Consider the following 16,822-nt stretch of genomic DNA (forward strand, 5'->3'; position numbering starts at 1 on the left):
CGCTTCAGGTTACAGACGCTTCAGGTTACAGACTCCGCTAACCCAGGAATAGTACCTCGGGTTAAGAACTTTGCTTCAGGATGAGAACAGAAATCATGCTCCGGCGGCACGGCACCAGCAGGAGGCCCCATTAGCTAAAGTGGTGCTTCATGTTAAGAACAGTTTCAGGTTAAGAACGGACATCCAGAACGAATTAAGTACTTAACCCGAGGCGCTGTGGGTAAAACCTCAGCGCCTAGGGCTTGCCGATCGGAATGTCGGTGGTTCGAATCCCTGCAGCGGGGTGAGCTCCCGTCGTTCGGTCCCAGCTCCTGCCCACCTAGCAGTTCGAAAGCACTCTTAAGTGCAAGTAGATAAATAGGGACCACTTTATAGCGGGAAGGTAAACAGCGTTTCTGTGTGCTGCGCTGGTGCTGGCTCGCCAGCTGCAGCTTCGTCACGCTGGCCACGTGACCTGGAAGTGTCTTCGGACGGCGCCAGCTCATGGCCTCTTAAGCGAGATGAGCACACAACCCCAGAGTCGGACACGACTGGCCCGTACGGGCAGGGGTACCTTTACCTTTACCACTGTATTACGAAGCAATTTATTCAATAATTCACAGAGTGACAAAGGAATGCAGCCTTCCCTAAATAATGACCTTGCTCCCAAGTAAAGTCCCACCCCCCTACGTCTCCCCTATTCTACCTCACCCCTGTGTCGGCTAATCTGAGCTTTCTCCCTCTGAGCTCTCTGTTCTACTACCCTCAGTGCATGCCTGGTCCTGGTGGGGATGTCCAGGAATGCTTTCCAAAGACACTGAGTCTGTCAGCTGTCTCTCCCCTGCTGTGGCTTCTTCCTGTTGTTCCTCTTCCAATATTTCCCAGCTTCTCCCCTCTGCAGCCTCTGAACTGTGCCCTTCTGCAAACCACTGTTCTAAATCTATATTGTCCTCCTGTTCTTGAGAAGGTTCAAGGGAAGGGGGGGACGGTCCCCACCATTCCTCCTCAGTCCAGCCCCTGACAACATCTAATGTTGATGTTGTTGTTGCTTCCCACAAACGCTGTCACACACCTGACAGCATACATGACTTCAAGTGTGGGGCAGGTATGGGCACAGCCAGAAAGGAACAACCAAGAGCCTAGACCGACAAGCTGGATGCTAACTGGGCTTCTCCATTTCCCAGTGTGAGGAGAGGAACATGTATTCCCACAGGGACGATATGCAGGCTCCCTTTTCGGATGGCAGAAACGAAGTATTAAAACAGAAAGCACCTCTCACTCATGCTTCCTGATTGAGACCTCAAAATCAAGGACTTCAATAACACCCCCTTCCTGCCAGAGAACAGGGCAGGTTATGCCCAATGGAGAACATTGCCTGAATGCAATATTATGCCACAAACGTACAGGGAGACCACTCACTTATGCTACATTTGCTATTCTGGATATATCCAGGAAATCCCACGCTGCCTTTCAGCAACTATATTCCTGAAAATATCATTTATGAAATAATCTTCAATTAGAGGATGGTTTACAGACTGGGGTATAAGGATTTATCGTTTATACTATCTTTATCCCATGTTGTTAGCATGGCCATTAAATCGGTTAGTATGAATTAGCAAATGAAGCCAAACGTGTATTAGCAAGATAAATACAAACAGTAGCTCAAGCTTAACTCAGCAGAGTACCGGACTATATAGACTGAAATGAAATGCCCATTTACTCTTTGGCTAAATTCTCTGGTGTTAGTGACTACCTATCCATAAAGCCAAAGAAATACCGATCTGAGGCATAGAGTTGTTCTAAATTCAGAAGATTGATGTGACACTATAAGCATGTGTTGGGACGTAAATGTGGCTCATCTGGGCTGGATCATGGCCATTATTAATCGAATGATTTACCACACAACTCCTTATGGAATCACAAAGTATCTATACACCTGGATATCTCAAGATGCATTTTTACAAAAGCATGTGAGGCAGTAAGTTAAAAAAAAGACTAAAGAGTCACAGGGGGGAAACGGCACATGAAAATAACATCTGGAGGAGGTGTCCTTAGTTAGTTAGTTAATTAGTTAGTTAGTTATTAGTAAAACAAAACATCAAAACAATAGCCCTCTTTGCCACAGACACATTTAAAATGCTGTAGAATGTAAACCAGTCAAAGACCTGGTTGAAGAAAGCACTACCTGGTACTTAAAATTATTTAATGATGGCCCAAGGCGAACCTCCCTGGGGAGAGCATTCCACAAATGGGGAGCCACTACAGAGAAGGCCTGTTCTTGCGTTGCCACCTTCCAGACCTCACATGGAAGAGGCACACAAAGGAGGAAATGCTCCTAAAAGTTAACATATTAAGTATATTAGAAACCTGGTGGAACACACCCAAAAAAGCCTCTGTCAAACAACCGGTGGTGCAATGGAGAGGGAACAGAGGGGACTTTTCCAGACTAGGAGCAATGACATCATCTGCCAGAATGCTTGGGTCATTGACAGACCCTCCTTGCTCTGGGTTTCGCTTGCCCTAACCACTTCCGTAACATTAAAATAGCTACGTTTTAAAACCTTATTGAGAATGAGGGGACAACTCAGAGAGTCAACGGCCAAGTATGCCTATCATGAAACTGAATATAGTACCTGACAGCATTGTTTGCAGAAAACTGCAACATAGGACCAAAGGAATCACTAATGTAGGGGGAGGCAGGGGTGGTTCCCCCAGGAGCAAAATTGTTAGGGATGCAAAATTTCAACACCCGCTACTGCCTTAATACAGCTGTGCACTTTTGTCACTGGGCTCCATTAAAAACAGCTTCTCTGTGTGAAACAGGAAGTGAGCTCTCCAGACAAAGGGACAACTCTTCTTTACTTATCTCTGCAACGACACTCTCCTGGGTGACGCAGATGCCATTAGGCAGTTGAATGCGCCCGCTACCCCGGGCACTGGCAACCCACGCTAAGCCACTGCTTCAAGTCCCTCACAGTTAAGTGCCCGCTTTCATATTTTGTGTGCTATTGTTTAAAAAGGGTCGAGAAGCACCATTTTTTGCTGATATCTGAGAAAATGCTTAAGCATCTGTAAGCACCTGTGGTTGTTAGTACTGTTATAGGGTTTGAGATGTTAAACTGGGTGGCAGACTCTCATAATTCCTGGACTCAGCAAGTGTTAAGATCTAACCGAGGCTTCTAATTTTTGGAATAGCCCAGCTAGCCTCCTGGTGAGAGGTGTAAGGAGAACAAAGGAAGGGACTCTGTGGGAGATGGCAAATGAGTGGCGCCCCTCCCTCAGCTCACAGATAGTGAGGAGGACAAAGGCAGAGTTTAGTGTTTAGGAGTGATGTGACCTAGAGCCAAAAAGCAACAAACTGGAAGGAGAGTCTAGAGCAGCATTCGAGGGCAATGTTTGATGTGTGTTTGAATCCAAAGCTGTGGCTAGGGGGGAAACAAGACCTGTTTGGGGTGTTGATGCTGTGGACCCCACTGTAGGCTCAGACTGCATATATGTGTAAATAAACCATATATCAAAAAGACACCACAGTGTCTGCCGTGCCTCATTTCCAAAAGGAAACCTGGAACCCCAGGAATCTTGCACCGCTTAAGGGATTCAGTTGCAAGCAACACTACAACATACATTTCCAACAAGGGAAGGAAATGCTGAATGGATACAGTTTATTTGTAAATTAAATAAATCTATTTCCCCCATGCCCTTGAGAGCTGGCTGATTTATCAGTTAATAAAATAATCATACACTATAGACTAGCGCTTCCAATTTATTTTAAAAAGAACCAACGTTGCATTTTTGACATATATGAATACAAATGTAACACAAGAGGAGACTTCGTTCAAAGTAATATATTATGTATCTATAGCTAGGCATGAGTTACAGTGCATTGCTTTGCTTGTACGTTGCTATTTCCAAGATTGATCTTACAAACACTAACTACCCGTGCTGCCCTTGCTTATGGGAAGTCCAATGGACCTCAGCAAGATTATTTATCTGCGTGGAAATTATTCACACGAGTAAAAAAAACAAAAACCACACACCACACAATCCAGCTGGACACAAATCAGTGATATGATTTTAATTATGCACTCTAAACTCCATAGAAAAAGCAAAGTGCAGTGCAAAAAGAATAAATCACTAAAAGCTGAAAGCTAAAATCATTTTTATGTTCATTCAGAAAAAAAGCAACAATAGCAAAGCACAGGGTGTAGTTCTTTTATGAGGAAAAAGAACCAGCAAAGTCAATTCTGGGACATTATTATTATTATTATTCAACATCAATAATTATCATCATCATTATTAACAATACACTGTCTTAACATTTCCCCCCTGAAATTTTGACAAGAAAAAATAATAATTCTCAATCAATATTTTTTAAAAATAAATAAATAAATGCCAAGTATTTTAAACAGTATAGTTAAAGTCATTTGCAATGTATTTAAAACTTATTTCAGTATCACTGGTTCATGCTTGCAGTTTTCTTACTGACACAGTTTCTTGCATTACTGAGGAGCTCTTCCCATAATTTTTTTAAAAATTAGATGATTTTTTAAAAATTATATACTACCTTTATCGCCCAAGGAGCTCAAGGTCCTCCTTCTCCCCATTTCACCCTCACAACAACCCTGTGAAGTAGGTTAGGCTAAGAGATGGTGAATGGCCCAAGGTCACGCAGTGAGCTTCATGGATGAGTAGGGATTCGAACCCTGGTCTCTCTCAGGTCATAGTGGAACAATCTAACCATTACACCACACTAGCTTTATGCGATCAGATCCTGATTGTTGAGGCATGACTGGGATCTAGATTTTTTAAAAACAAAACAAAACACCATTCCACCCTGCTGCTCTAATCAGTTTTTTTCCCTGGTACATACCATCTTGCAATTCCCACAGCTTTCTGAGCCCTCTCCTTCCTTTGTTATCTTTTGATGGTTGTTTCCCACCCCTCCAGCTACTATCTCCCTCTGTTCTGCTCTTTGGGGACCATGAACACTTCTCCACAATTGAGCAGCTTTTACTACAAGTCCCTTTTAGCATTTTCTGAGCTTTGGGCTATATTCCTCTTGAGAGAAAATTTGTGGTGTGGGGCAGCGGCGGCGGTGCACCAACAGCTGGGAACTTTACTAGTTTTCAACTTACAAATCTCGAAGCTGAGTTCTCTCTTTTTCAAATGGATCAGTTTCCATAGTCCTCTGGAAGGAACATCTGGAGCCTCCAATCAAGTCTGCTGACACACAGGTAATTATCAAGCTGCCTCCTTTCCACTCGGTCAATATAGCTGAGAACTGTTGCTACTGGTTCTATTTCCCAATATTTTTCAGCGGAGTAAGGGTGGGTGACAGGGACATGGGTGGCGCTGTGGGTTAAACCACAGAGCCTAGGGCTTGCTGATCAGAAGGTCGGCAGTTCGAATCCCCGCGACGGGGCGAGCTCCCGTCACTCGGTCCCTGCTCCTGCCAAACTAGCAGTTCGAAAGCACGTCAAAGTGCAAGTAGATAAATAGGTACCGCTCCAGCAGGAAGGTAAACAGCATTTCCGTGCGCTGCTCTGGTTCGCCAGAAGTGGCTTAGTCATGCTGGCCGCATGACCCGGAAGCTGTACACCGGCTCCCTCGGCCAATAAAGCGAGATGAGCGCCGCAACCCCAGAGTCAGCCACGACTAGACCTAATGGTCAGGCGTCCCTTTACCTTTTAAGGGTGGGTGAATATGTATACATTGCTTTCCACACAAACACACACAAAAGTCCTGAAGCTATTTACAACCAAAGTACAAAATCGCAATGCTGAAATCATAGTAAAAACAGATTTAGCTGTACAGTATCGTGTTGTGCTACCCAGTGCCCGGAGAAACAAAAAACACTTTTGTGTGGCACCCAAAAAACCACCTTTGCATGACACTTGTCATTTCATGACAAGGTTAGCACCAGTCGGGCCTCCCTTGGGAGAGCACTTTATAAAAAGGGAACTACTGCAGAGGAGGCCCTCAGATGATGGTGTTAGGTCTGGGCAGGTTCATATAGGGGAAAGGCAGTCCTGTAGGCATAGTTGCCCAGAGCCATATAAACAAACAAGAACCTGCATAAGTCCCACTGTCAGCTTTATATATAAATGGGATGAGCACATGATTCAACAAATGTGGCTTCTCCCATCACATCTACTCTGGATGAATAGGCTATACTACCACTATCTAATGCGAAGCTGTCCTGTTACATCTTTGATTATGCTTTGCCACTGAACAAAAATAAAGCTTTTGAAGAATCATAAAGTTCTTCCAAACAGGAGGAAAACTCTGTTTGCACCACTGCATAAAACATGAACAGCTCCCCCCCCCCCTCTTCCTTTTAATGTTGCTCTTAACTCCTAATCATCAGGCATGATGGATGATCTTTCCTGGCGTTAGAACATTTTGTTTTATTTTTTTTTCCAAGTGGTCATTTTATAATCACAATAAATGCTCTGGGCCAAGGGGTAGCGCTGATTAATCCACACCTCAGCTGTGCAAGAAGCAGGAGGTGAAATGTACCCAAGGTGTGCATTAATGAGCCCTCCTGTACAGTCTGTCATGTCTTACTGTTTAATTAAATCCCAAACCAAATAGTTTTGAAGAGAAGGTTAGGAATGAACATTTTTAATGTTCCTTTTTTGTTGTTCTTCTTTAAAGGATCTTCTTCACCAAGCAGGAGGAAGGGGGAGTGGACCCAGATATATTTAGAACAATATTTTAATTTGCAATATACTTTGCTCGATTAGATGAAAATAATGTAATGTATTTTTTTTATAAAAGAGAGAGAGAGGGGGAGAAAAAATGTGATTAAGATGCTTAAGTGCACAGTATATTACATGAAATTTCTGATCATAAAGAAAGGTAATATCTACTCAAAATTATAATTTCTGTACTTCGAAATCATCTCAGCAAGAATTATCTACCCATATCAAATTGTAGCACTTGTCAAAATCAACTGTAAAGGCGCTCAAGTGCTCTTCTGAATCAACAAAACAGATGTATAGCGATGTGAGGTTGCAGCGAGATGGAAATAAAAGTGAACTATATGCCAGTCATTGCCCTTAATCTCTTGAACCCAACACTTAACAAAGTGGATATCACAGGTTTTTGAGACACTATTTATAATGTTTTCTTGTGGGGGGGGGGGAGAGAGAATCAGGGCTTGAATCTTAATAATATATGCAAAAACACTCTATAAAATTATTTGCCTCTAGTTCTCCTAGACTGCAAAGCTCACCAGGACTCGTTCATAAACATGGAGCGGGGCGGGGAGGAGATCAGAATAGATTTCTCCAGCCTTTTCCAAGGTCAGGGAGAACTCCAGTTTTCTATTTAAAAGGTTAGTTGATCTGCTGGGTATAAAGGGGCCAAACACTCTGGGTAAAAGTACTGTGCCTCTGCAGTTTTTCAGTAGAATTAAAATGTACTTGAAGACACCGAGAAAACCAGTGGATGCAATGAGATATTGTAGGCCAAAGAAGGTGAAAAGTAAAGATGAAGCAGTCCTCAGAAGAGTGAGGAGTGTGGCTAGAGCTCTGGCAGGCAATAATTTTAGAAGTACAATGAACTATTTCCTATCAGCTGTAACAATAAACCTGAAGCAGGAGTCTAGAACGATATTGTTACATGCCACCCCAATTTCCAAGTGGTGCAATGTTTCAGTGTTCTTACTCAGGGTTCGTGTTTCCTTTGGGAATGAGGCACAGTGGAGCTTGGGGTGTCTTTATGATATATGGTTTATTTACCCATATATACAACCAGAGCATATGATGCTTACAGCATTGACACCCATAAAAGCTTCTTGCTTCTCCCATAGCCACAGCCGCCTTGGATTGAAAAATATGCATCCTCTCTCCAGCTTGCCGCATTCCACCAACTGCAACTATTTTCCTCCAGTCCATATCATCCCCAACTGAGATCCTAAAGTTCTCCACTGATTTCTATATGCTAACGATCCAAGAGCTCAGGAGGGGATCCACCCATTTGCCAGCTGGTACAGACATTGCTTTGCTAATGGCCCATCTCCCTGTGATTTTCCCTGTTAATGGCCCATCTCTCAGGAAATCTCCTGAACTCAGGAAGCCGAGTCCAGCTATTAAGAGTCTGACTTCCAGTTTAACTCTCCAATAATTGATTAAATTCTAACACTTACTAAACCAAGGAATTATTTGTGTCTGGAACCCACAAACTCATAACAATATACTGGGAAGAGCTTTCTGCCTCATTGCCATGGTCTTGATGGCACTATTCAGGGAACAGAGGAAGGACTCAGCAACTTATTGTCTTATGAGCCAATGGACTGGCTTATGGTGCCAATGGACTGAAGCAAGGCAGGGGAAAAGAAAAGATACCTGGATCTGAAAATGTGGCTATGGATCTAGCAGGTAGTGGCTGCTCCTTGGAAAGTAGATCCATGATCAGGTGTCAAGTCCATGAGTAGTTGGGGAGGCCTGGTTCCCTGCTCTAAGATCTGCATGGGTGAAATTAATTTCTATCCAGTATCTTATTGCTTCTCCCATAGCCACACGCCTTGCAACACGCCTAGCAATTATAAGACTCCTGTAACTATCTTATTTTTTTGTTAATTTATTACCTGACCAGTCAAACCTATTTTCCCTTCTAAGCAAAATTGTAACATTCCTTTAAGCTTTCTAGGGATTTACTTGGCACAGTTGACATTGCAGAGTGACTATTATATATAGTCGTGTGTGTGTGTGTGTTGTATTTCCATTTTCCTGACTTTGGGTATTCAGTGCTACACTAAGCAAAACCGCATTATCTGTATCACTCTCCTACTTACATTGTTGTTCCCAAAGGTTTACTTGTAACATTCACAGCACCATTTATTTTTCTCCTTTCCCCCCACTGTCATTTCTGTACAGATTTAATACAACAGAAACATGGCTTCCACTGAGAGCTACAGGTAGCGCCTTTCCAAAGTTCCCTATAATTGGTGTCTGCCATGCCAGCTGACAGCAAGTTATGTAAATCACAGCAAGGACCCTACAACCCCTAAAGGCATGAATATTTTTTTTTATTCAGTGCGGAGGATAACTACGGAATCTTAGTAATAGTACCCACCACCGAAGGGATCACCTTAGCCGAGCAAAGTTAACCTTTCCAAACTGGCCGTGTTCGGTTCTGCAGTTTAAACCCCTCTTCTCTTAAAACATCCTTTTGATGGACAGTATATAGCTGGCATTATTTTCAAGGGTGTTTTCCCTTTTATGCTTTTGGAAGAGTCACATGCTTCTGTGTACATTTATTCAAAGCAGTAAGAATTCTCACATCTTCGAATAAAGATTGTCTTGCAGCATCTTGCGAACTGGACACGTGTTTACCTTTATCTGATCAAGGGCTTTCAGAAAGCCCTCAGAGTCCTACGCGTGGGCAGCCAAACCACGGAAACCAACGAAGTATAGGGCAGGGAGTTTCTTTAGTTTGTTTGGTGAATGAAAACAATGTCCTTTATGGTTGAGTATGAGTATGTATTCAATAAATATTTGCCTTTAAATAAAAAAATCCCCTGGGTGAGCATTCTGATGTGCTGTGCATGCCTATGATGGCATCTTTGTGGGAAGGTGGTAACTTGTTCTGTTCTGAAAACCTCTGCTTCAAAGCAGTCTTTGACTTATTATCTGCAACTGACCCCTTTAACTAGCCTTGTGCATGTTATCAAACTTGGACGGTATAACAGGGTAGCAGAAGATCAGACTAGGCAATGCATGCAAACACACTTAACAACTCCCCAGTAGCTCCTTTTCCACAAAAAGGGACAACGTGGAGCAGGAAAGTGTCAGAAGGATCCCTTTTACACCAACTACTTATCTGCTTCTCCCAGATGGGTTCCCAAGACTGTGATTTGTAATGAGAAACAGTGTGGGGGTGGGGAAAGGCTTAGGCAACTCTCCTCTCCGCTTCTCTCCATTTCACATCATCTTTCCCATTCCCACTTGTTCTGAAAACAGGTGTTTCTTAGACCTCTTTGTAATTTGACTCTTAGGGCTTGTCCACACCAGAGCAAAATGTGGGGTTTGCATTTGCCTGCCTCCCCATTAACATGACATCATAGCTGTCAACTTTTCCCTTTTCTTGCGAGGAATCCTATTCAGAATAAGGGAATTTCCCTTAAAAAAGGGGAAATGTTGACAGCTATGTGACATGCTCCCCATCCCATTATTGTCCCAGATCCCCCTCCCTTAAAACATGGGGACTTTCGATCCTTGGAAAGTCTGAATTGGGGCAGGCTGTGTGTGTTCTTATTTAAAGTGGGAGATGTCTGGGACAGCAGTGGCCTGGAGTTCACATTTTGTTCCAGTGTGGACAAGCCCTTACACTCAGCCCTACTGTACGCATGTCATGTGTGGATGTGCCTTGTAGAAAACAAGCAAGGGCTGTTCATTTTGGGCATGGGTTGGGTCAATAAAGGAGGTGTTAAGGGTTCCTTTGAACAGGACAGCTATTGCATTTCTGCAAAGGTCCTTCCCCATGTCAATGATGACAGTGATTTACACCTGACAAGCACTTAAGAGGCTTCTATTGATGTGTGACATTGCCCTGCCTACACAACATTACCTAGGCTACCTCACTTTGCTCAGCTGTGAATCCAACAGCAGTGGGGAAGTCCGGCATGTATCCACACTTGTATTTGACAGACATTTTTCTCTGAAAGAAGAAGCAAAAAAGAGTGGCGTATTTATAACTGGAACTAGAAGATTATCCAGATATTGCAATGGCTAGTAAACTAGATTCTAGTGTACACGATTGTCATATTATGCTTTGCAATAAATCCAACTGCAAACAAAAGTCATCTGCCATGGGGGGTTTTTTTCTGGACAAATGAGCATTCTAATTAGCATTAGCAAAACTAATTCACGAGAACATTCATGTGGCATTTATTTATATTCTTTTGTTTAAGATTAACTGTTTTCTTTCATTTCGTGCTCTGTAAGGAGCTACTTGAAAAGGTTGAAATGAAAACTCACCTTACCTCAGAATTACAGCCTAGAGATTTGACACTGGGAAGAGTGAAACATGTTCGGATGATAATGGACCTGCAGCTTATTTTTCAGATGTTAAAGTGGCTTAACAGTTCATTTATTTACCAGTGCTAAGACTTGTTTAAGGCTGCCAGAGAGCCATAGAAACACCTTTTAAAATCCATGAAAAGTATCATTATTTCTTCCTCACTGTCCAAAAATCAAGCTGCAATAGCACAGTTGCAAAATGTCTCTTGAGATTCCTAAACTAAGAATGTGTTGGGCCTGGAATATTCACTCCCTTTTGTCATTTGAGTCCAAAGGTAGTCGAGTGAATAATACATATTTTACCTCATTATCCAAGACTCCAAACTGAAGGTTAGATTTAGGCTAGTTCTGACTGAGCCGTAAGCCTTTTTCCAGGTTGAAGTCATTATTGTCTGGGAAAAGAAATATATTGGAGGAGGGGTAAAAGGAGAAACAAGTGTTATAAAAAATTTGCATCACCTGAAGTTATGTCAAATGAGTTATGATATGGAATACTGTCTTTGACATGAAGCATCACATCTTGTAAAAAAAAGGAGGGGGGAGGGGAGGGAGGGGGGATACCGAAAGGTTATATTCCAAAATTGTGGTATAGTTAACTTCATGGGTTGGAATTGTTTTTCTACCCTTTTATGACCTTTCAAATAAAAGGTAGCTATTGCACTTCTCTCTCTCTCTCTCTCTCTCTCTCACACACACACACACACACACACACACAGATATTGGGCCTGTTCAAAACTTTTCACAGTTAATTAGTAATGCATGTATCAAAACACTCACCCTACCTCTGAGCCTTGGGGGATTGTCCTGTTCTACTGCAACTGATTTATTTTTTAAGGTTGTTTGGCACATCTCCACCAAAAATGCTTCCAAGAAACTTGAATCCAGCATCAGCTGGGAAAGATCAGCGTCACATGCTGACATACAGAGGCAGTTTTTGGAAGATGCGGGTCTCCAGCTTGACACATCAATGAAGACCAGTTTGCTTATTTGAGCCTGTATTATGCTAAATGCTGCTATTCAAGGTTTTCAACCCTGTTAGAGAGCGTTGAACACAAATCCTTACCTGGTTACCTTGCTAAGCTTTTCCTAGGCTAGGTACACCCAAACGTTATGTCCTTTTGGTTTCTATTTTCATTGAAAAGGTAATGGGTGGCATGTTTAATATATATATAAAAGCATCTGATCTAAAGCTTCAGTTTCTCACATTTTTGCCCTAGACCAACATTACCACAATAAGCACAGGCCATGTTGTAACTTGCAAAATGGGAACAAAATGGGATGCAGTGGAAATGCAAAAGGAGAAATACGAGTCACTCATATGTTCTCTTTTAGTGTTTCAAGGATATAAATGTTTAGAATGGGATGCAAGAACTAGGCAGCACAAAGGAACCCAGAACGCTGTGTTAGTAAGGGGTTAGCAGCTGCATCAGCTGGCATAATATAGCCAGGGTTTTCACAGTGCTGTTGAGTAGTACAGAACTGTAGAGTGTAATTGGCTTTAGACTGAAAAAGCTACTTGATCATGGCGTTTTGGCATTTTGGCCAAGACAGAATTATATATTTTGGCTCAATCCTGTGAGCGTAATCTTTGGCAGTAACCTGTTATCGTAGGATTCGAGCTAGCAGGTAATACAGTGACATGAACATGTGCAACTTGAGCAGCATAGCTATAAGTTCCATTGTGTAACACTTTTGTTGTGACCCTCCGGAGAGCGATAACCTGTTATCACAGGGGAAGCATGACAGAACAAACGAACAAAATAAACCCACCACTAATGCACTATCATTGCACTATGATGCAGATCCTCCAAGTGTCCCTATTTTTCCAGGGACAGTCCCAGATTTACAGAAGCCATCCTGGTTTCTGATTGGATCCCAGACTGTCCTGCTTTTCCTTAGGACATCCCTATTTTCATCGGAGAAATGTTGGGAGGGTATGGCGACCCCCAAGCCAAGTAGGTAAGTAAGTAACTATACAACCTTTAGAAGACATCTTGAAGGCAGCCCTGTATAAGGAAACTTGTTAACGTTTTATGTTTCGTTATGTTTTTCTGTATGTTGGAAGCCGACCAGAGTGGCTGGGCCAACCCAGTCAGATGGGCAGGGTATAAAAAATAAAATTATCATTATTATGGAATAGGACTTCCCTATTTTCATCGGAGAAATGTTGGAGGGTATGCAATAATATTTTGCAGAGACATCAGTCTGGAGAGACCTCTGGTTTGTTACTGTGTCCACACTGTGTTTGCTCTCTAGTCCTTTTGGCTTCACCCTTCAGTCCTGACTTCTGGACCTGACCACAGCTGCCTTAATACCTTTTCCTGCCTCCCCCTTGGTTCTGGCACATGACATGTTTATTGACATTGACCTTTTGTCTCAACTACTGGCTACCAGCTCATGGCTCTTCTTGAGCCACAGCGGTTTGGAAGTGGTCTTTAGGTGGTTTGGAATGAGGCAAAGAAGAAAATGGTGGTGATGGTGGTGGAAAATCAAATTACAGTGGTACCTCAGGTTACATACGCTTCAGGTTACAGACTCCGCTAACCCAGAAATAGTACCTCGGGTTAAGAACATTGCTTCAGGATGAGAACAGAAATCGTGCTCCGGCAGTGCGGCAGCAGTGGGAGGCCCCATTAGCTAAAGTGGTGCTTCAGGTTAAGAACAGTTTCAGGTTAAGAACGGACCTTCTGAACGAATTAAGTACTTAACCCGAGGTACCACTGTAATAGCACAAATTCAATTTGAAAGAAAAATATTTAATAAAGCTTTCCCTGCAAAATAGTAGCAAAAATAGCCTCACACACAATTAAAAATAATAGTAGTATCAGGCTACGTGGCTGATATTTCTAAAAATATAATGGAGAACCATTAGAGAGGGATCCTTCAAAGTGGGATCACCTTTACTTGCTGTGACTGCATTGCGGTGTATCCAGTACGCTGGCATATCCAGTTGGGAGTGGAAGGTTGGGATGAAGTCTTATGAGGAAGCTCATCAGGCCTTGCTGAGGAAGCAGGATTGGGTCCTACATGTTTCTGCAGAAACATTAGTATTTGGAAGAGGAAAAATATGGGGGGGGGGCAAAAAACCCACACACTGCATCAGGATAATGAAGCACTGACAAGACCATCAGATCTTTGATTAAAACAATACTTTCAGGTTTTATATTCCACTTGAAAATCTCGCCATTTAGTTATGCAACATTACTCACTTTAACTGTCTCTTTATGTTCTTCTGTGATTGGATGCATATACTGAGAGGGCATTTCTAGCCCTCTGAGAGACAAAGGCTGCATTTTGTTAGGATAACAGACTTGTTATGTTCCATTCAGCTCAACACCATTGAGCTTCTGGATCTAGAATTGCCATCTGCTGCCAAGATTAATATACAGTCTTTTCTTCCCCAGTCTTTGGGTAGCATTTCACAATTTAAATGATCTCTCTGAAAGTTGGCTTCAGTTTATGAACTGCTAAGCCTACGGTAGAAATCATATTTGAACGTGGGTGGGATGTCATCGAGCTATCATCTTGGAGGCTAGCTTTTCTCTCAAAATCCTTATCACTTGGAATATGGTGTGTTTGCTCATTTCAGAAACCTAGAAGGAACATTTATGGAATATTTTGTTGTCAGTGGGGGCTCGCTGAAAGATGGTGAACAGATCAATCTGGCAGTAAAGGTTCTCAACCATAAAGGCGGTCTAGAGATACCATATACTCAACAGGACTTTATATTTTGAAAAAAAACCAAGAGACTTCTGTGATGCTTTTGTCTGGGGGTGGGAAGAATGCTTCTTTCTCCCCCCCCCCCTTAATGACATTGTCTTCTACATGTTCCCTTTCATTCCTTTGAAACTATATGTAAAATTACTTTATATTCGGGTGTTGTTGTTTTTTAATTTATATTAGCCAGCACTTGGTACGAAAGCCTAAGGTTCATGCAAGTTTAAATATCAGGTAGGAAATACTAAGATGACAAGTATTCATGTATTCTTATGTCACCTGACACATAGCAAGCAGTCTGATGAATGATTCAGGTTTTAAATGGTAATTTCCATTCATCATTATAATGGACTTGCTAATTCATAAATCCGTGGTCAGCCAATTTTCTATTTTTAAAAAAGGTTAAAAATAAAAGTAGAAGAGAAAAATGGGTTTGGATATGTGTGTGTCTTTTTCTTTGAGCAGCTTTGTTATGTACCAAAGTGTGTCTTGATACAGCAAGAAGCTGTATCACAACCGACCGGTGCTGTAGTTTTCTTCCACCGGTTGGGTGCAAAGGAAGGAGAAACGACAAGCAAAAGGTATAATGGAGAATACTTTTAGGAAACGATGCCTCCTGCAAAGCAACTTCTATGAGTAGCACAACACAGCCCCCAAACCTCACTTTCCATTAGCATATTTAGTCCGACATTATGGAACAACTATTGCTTCAAAATGGGGAAAGTAGTACGACAAGGCTGTATATTGTCTCCCTGCTTATTTAACTTATATGCAGAATTCATCATGCGAAAGGCTGGACTGGATGAATCCCAAGCTGGAAATAAGATTGCCGGAAGAAATATCAACAACATCAGATATGCAGATGACACAACCTTGATGGCAGAAAGTGAGGAATTAAAGAACCTTTTAATGAGGGTGAAAAAGAAGAGCACAAAATATGGTCTGAAGCTCAACATCAAAAAAACGAAGATCATGGCCACTGGCCCCATCACCCCCTGGCAAATAGAAGGGGGAGAAATGAAGGCAGTGAGAGATTTTACTTTCTTGGGCTCCATGATCACTGCAGATGGTGACAGCAGTCACGAAATTAAAAGATGTCTGCTTTTGGGGAGAAAAGCGATGACAAACCTAGACAGCATCTTAAAAAGCAGAGACATCACCTTGCCGACAAAGGTCCGTATAGTTAAAGCTATGGATTTCCCAGTACTGATGTATGGAAGTAAGAGATGGACCATAAAGAAGGCTGATCACCAAAGAATTGATGCTTTTGAATTATGGTGCTGGAGGAGACTCTTGAGAGTCCCATGGACTGCAAGAAGATCAAACCTCTCCATTCTGAAGGAAATCAGCCCTGAGTGCTCACTGGAAGGACAAATCCTGAAGCTGAGGCTCCAGTACTTTGGCCACCTCATGAGAAGAGAAGACTCCCTGGAAAAGACCCTAATGTAGGGAAAGATGGAGGGCACAAGGAGAAGGGGACGACAGAGGACGAGGTGGTTGGACAGTGTTCTCAAAGCTACTAACATGAGTTTGACCAAAGTACGGGAGGCAGTGGAAGACAGAAGTGCCTGGCGTGCTCTGGTCCATGGGGTCACGAAGAGTCAGACACAACTAAACAACAACAAAAGTTCATAAAATATGAAGGTGGTAACTATCTGCTGTTTGCCTGCCTGCCACATTTGAATCCTACTTCACCATAGGCTGAGCTGCTGTGATATCACCAAATGTTCACAAATGTTTTGCCTGCTATGGGGAAGGTATGATCAACACAGTACTGGCAAGCAGTGGAAAAAATGAGCATCCAAGGACAAAAACATCTCAATGGGTTGTGTGTCTACACACCAGTATGTAGGCCTCATCCTATGAGCTGTTATTAAGTTTTATCTGGATGCCAAAGTCCATGGCCTTCTGGTCTGGACATACTCTAATTCAGACGGAAGTCGCCTATTCCCACATACCCAGGAATAAGCCCTATTGAAAGCAATAGGATTTACTTCTGAGTAGACATGGCTAGAATTGCACAGTCATTAAAATGTCAAATCAAATATATATCATTATCTTTCTTAGCTAGCATAATGTAATACTGAAAGAAAAACATG

At 42.3% G+C, this 16,822-nt stretch overlaps 1 long non-coding RNA gene across 1 annotated transcript in view; it reads right to left on the minus strand.

The window, feature by feature from the left end:
• The window catches only part of LOC114605504 (uncharacterized), a 47,871-nt gene that overhangs the window by 4,067 nt on the left and 26,982 nt on the right, over positions 1 to 16,822 (minus strand). The window contains exons 6-8 of the long non-coding RNA XR_003708586.2: positions 13,905 to 14,039; positions 11,310 to 11,398; positions 10,555 to 10,644 (exon numbers count right to left, since the gene is read on the minus strand). This is a non-coding gene — a long non-coding RNA (uncharacterized LOC114605504). The remainder of the gene's footprint in view (positions 1 to 10,554; positions 10,645 to 11,309; positions 11,399 to 13,904; positions 14,040 to 16,822) is intronic.

The sequence above is a fragment of the Podarcis muralis genome, chromosome 10 (assembly GCF_964188315.1).
Source record: "Podarcis muralis chromosome 10, rPodMur119.hap1.1, whole genome shotgun sequence".
Classification (NCBI taxonomy): Eukaryota; Metazoa; Chordata; class Lepidosauria; order Squamata; family Lacertidae; genus Podarcis; species Podarcis muralis.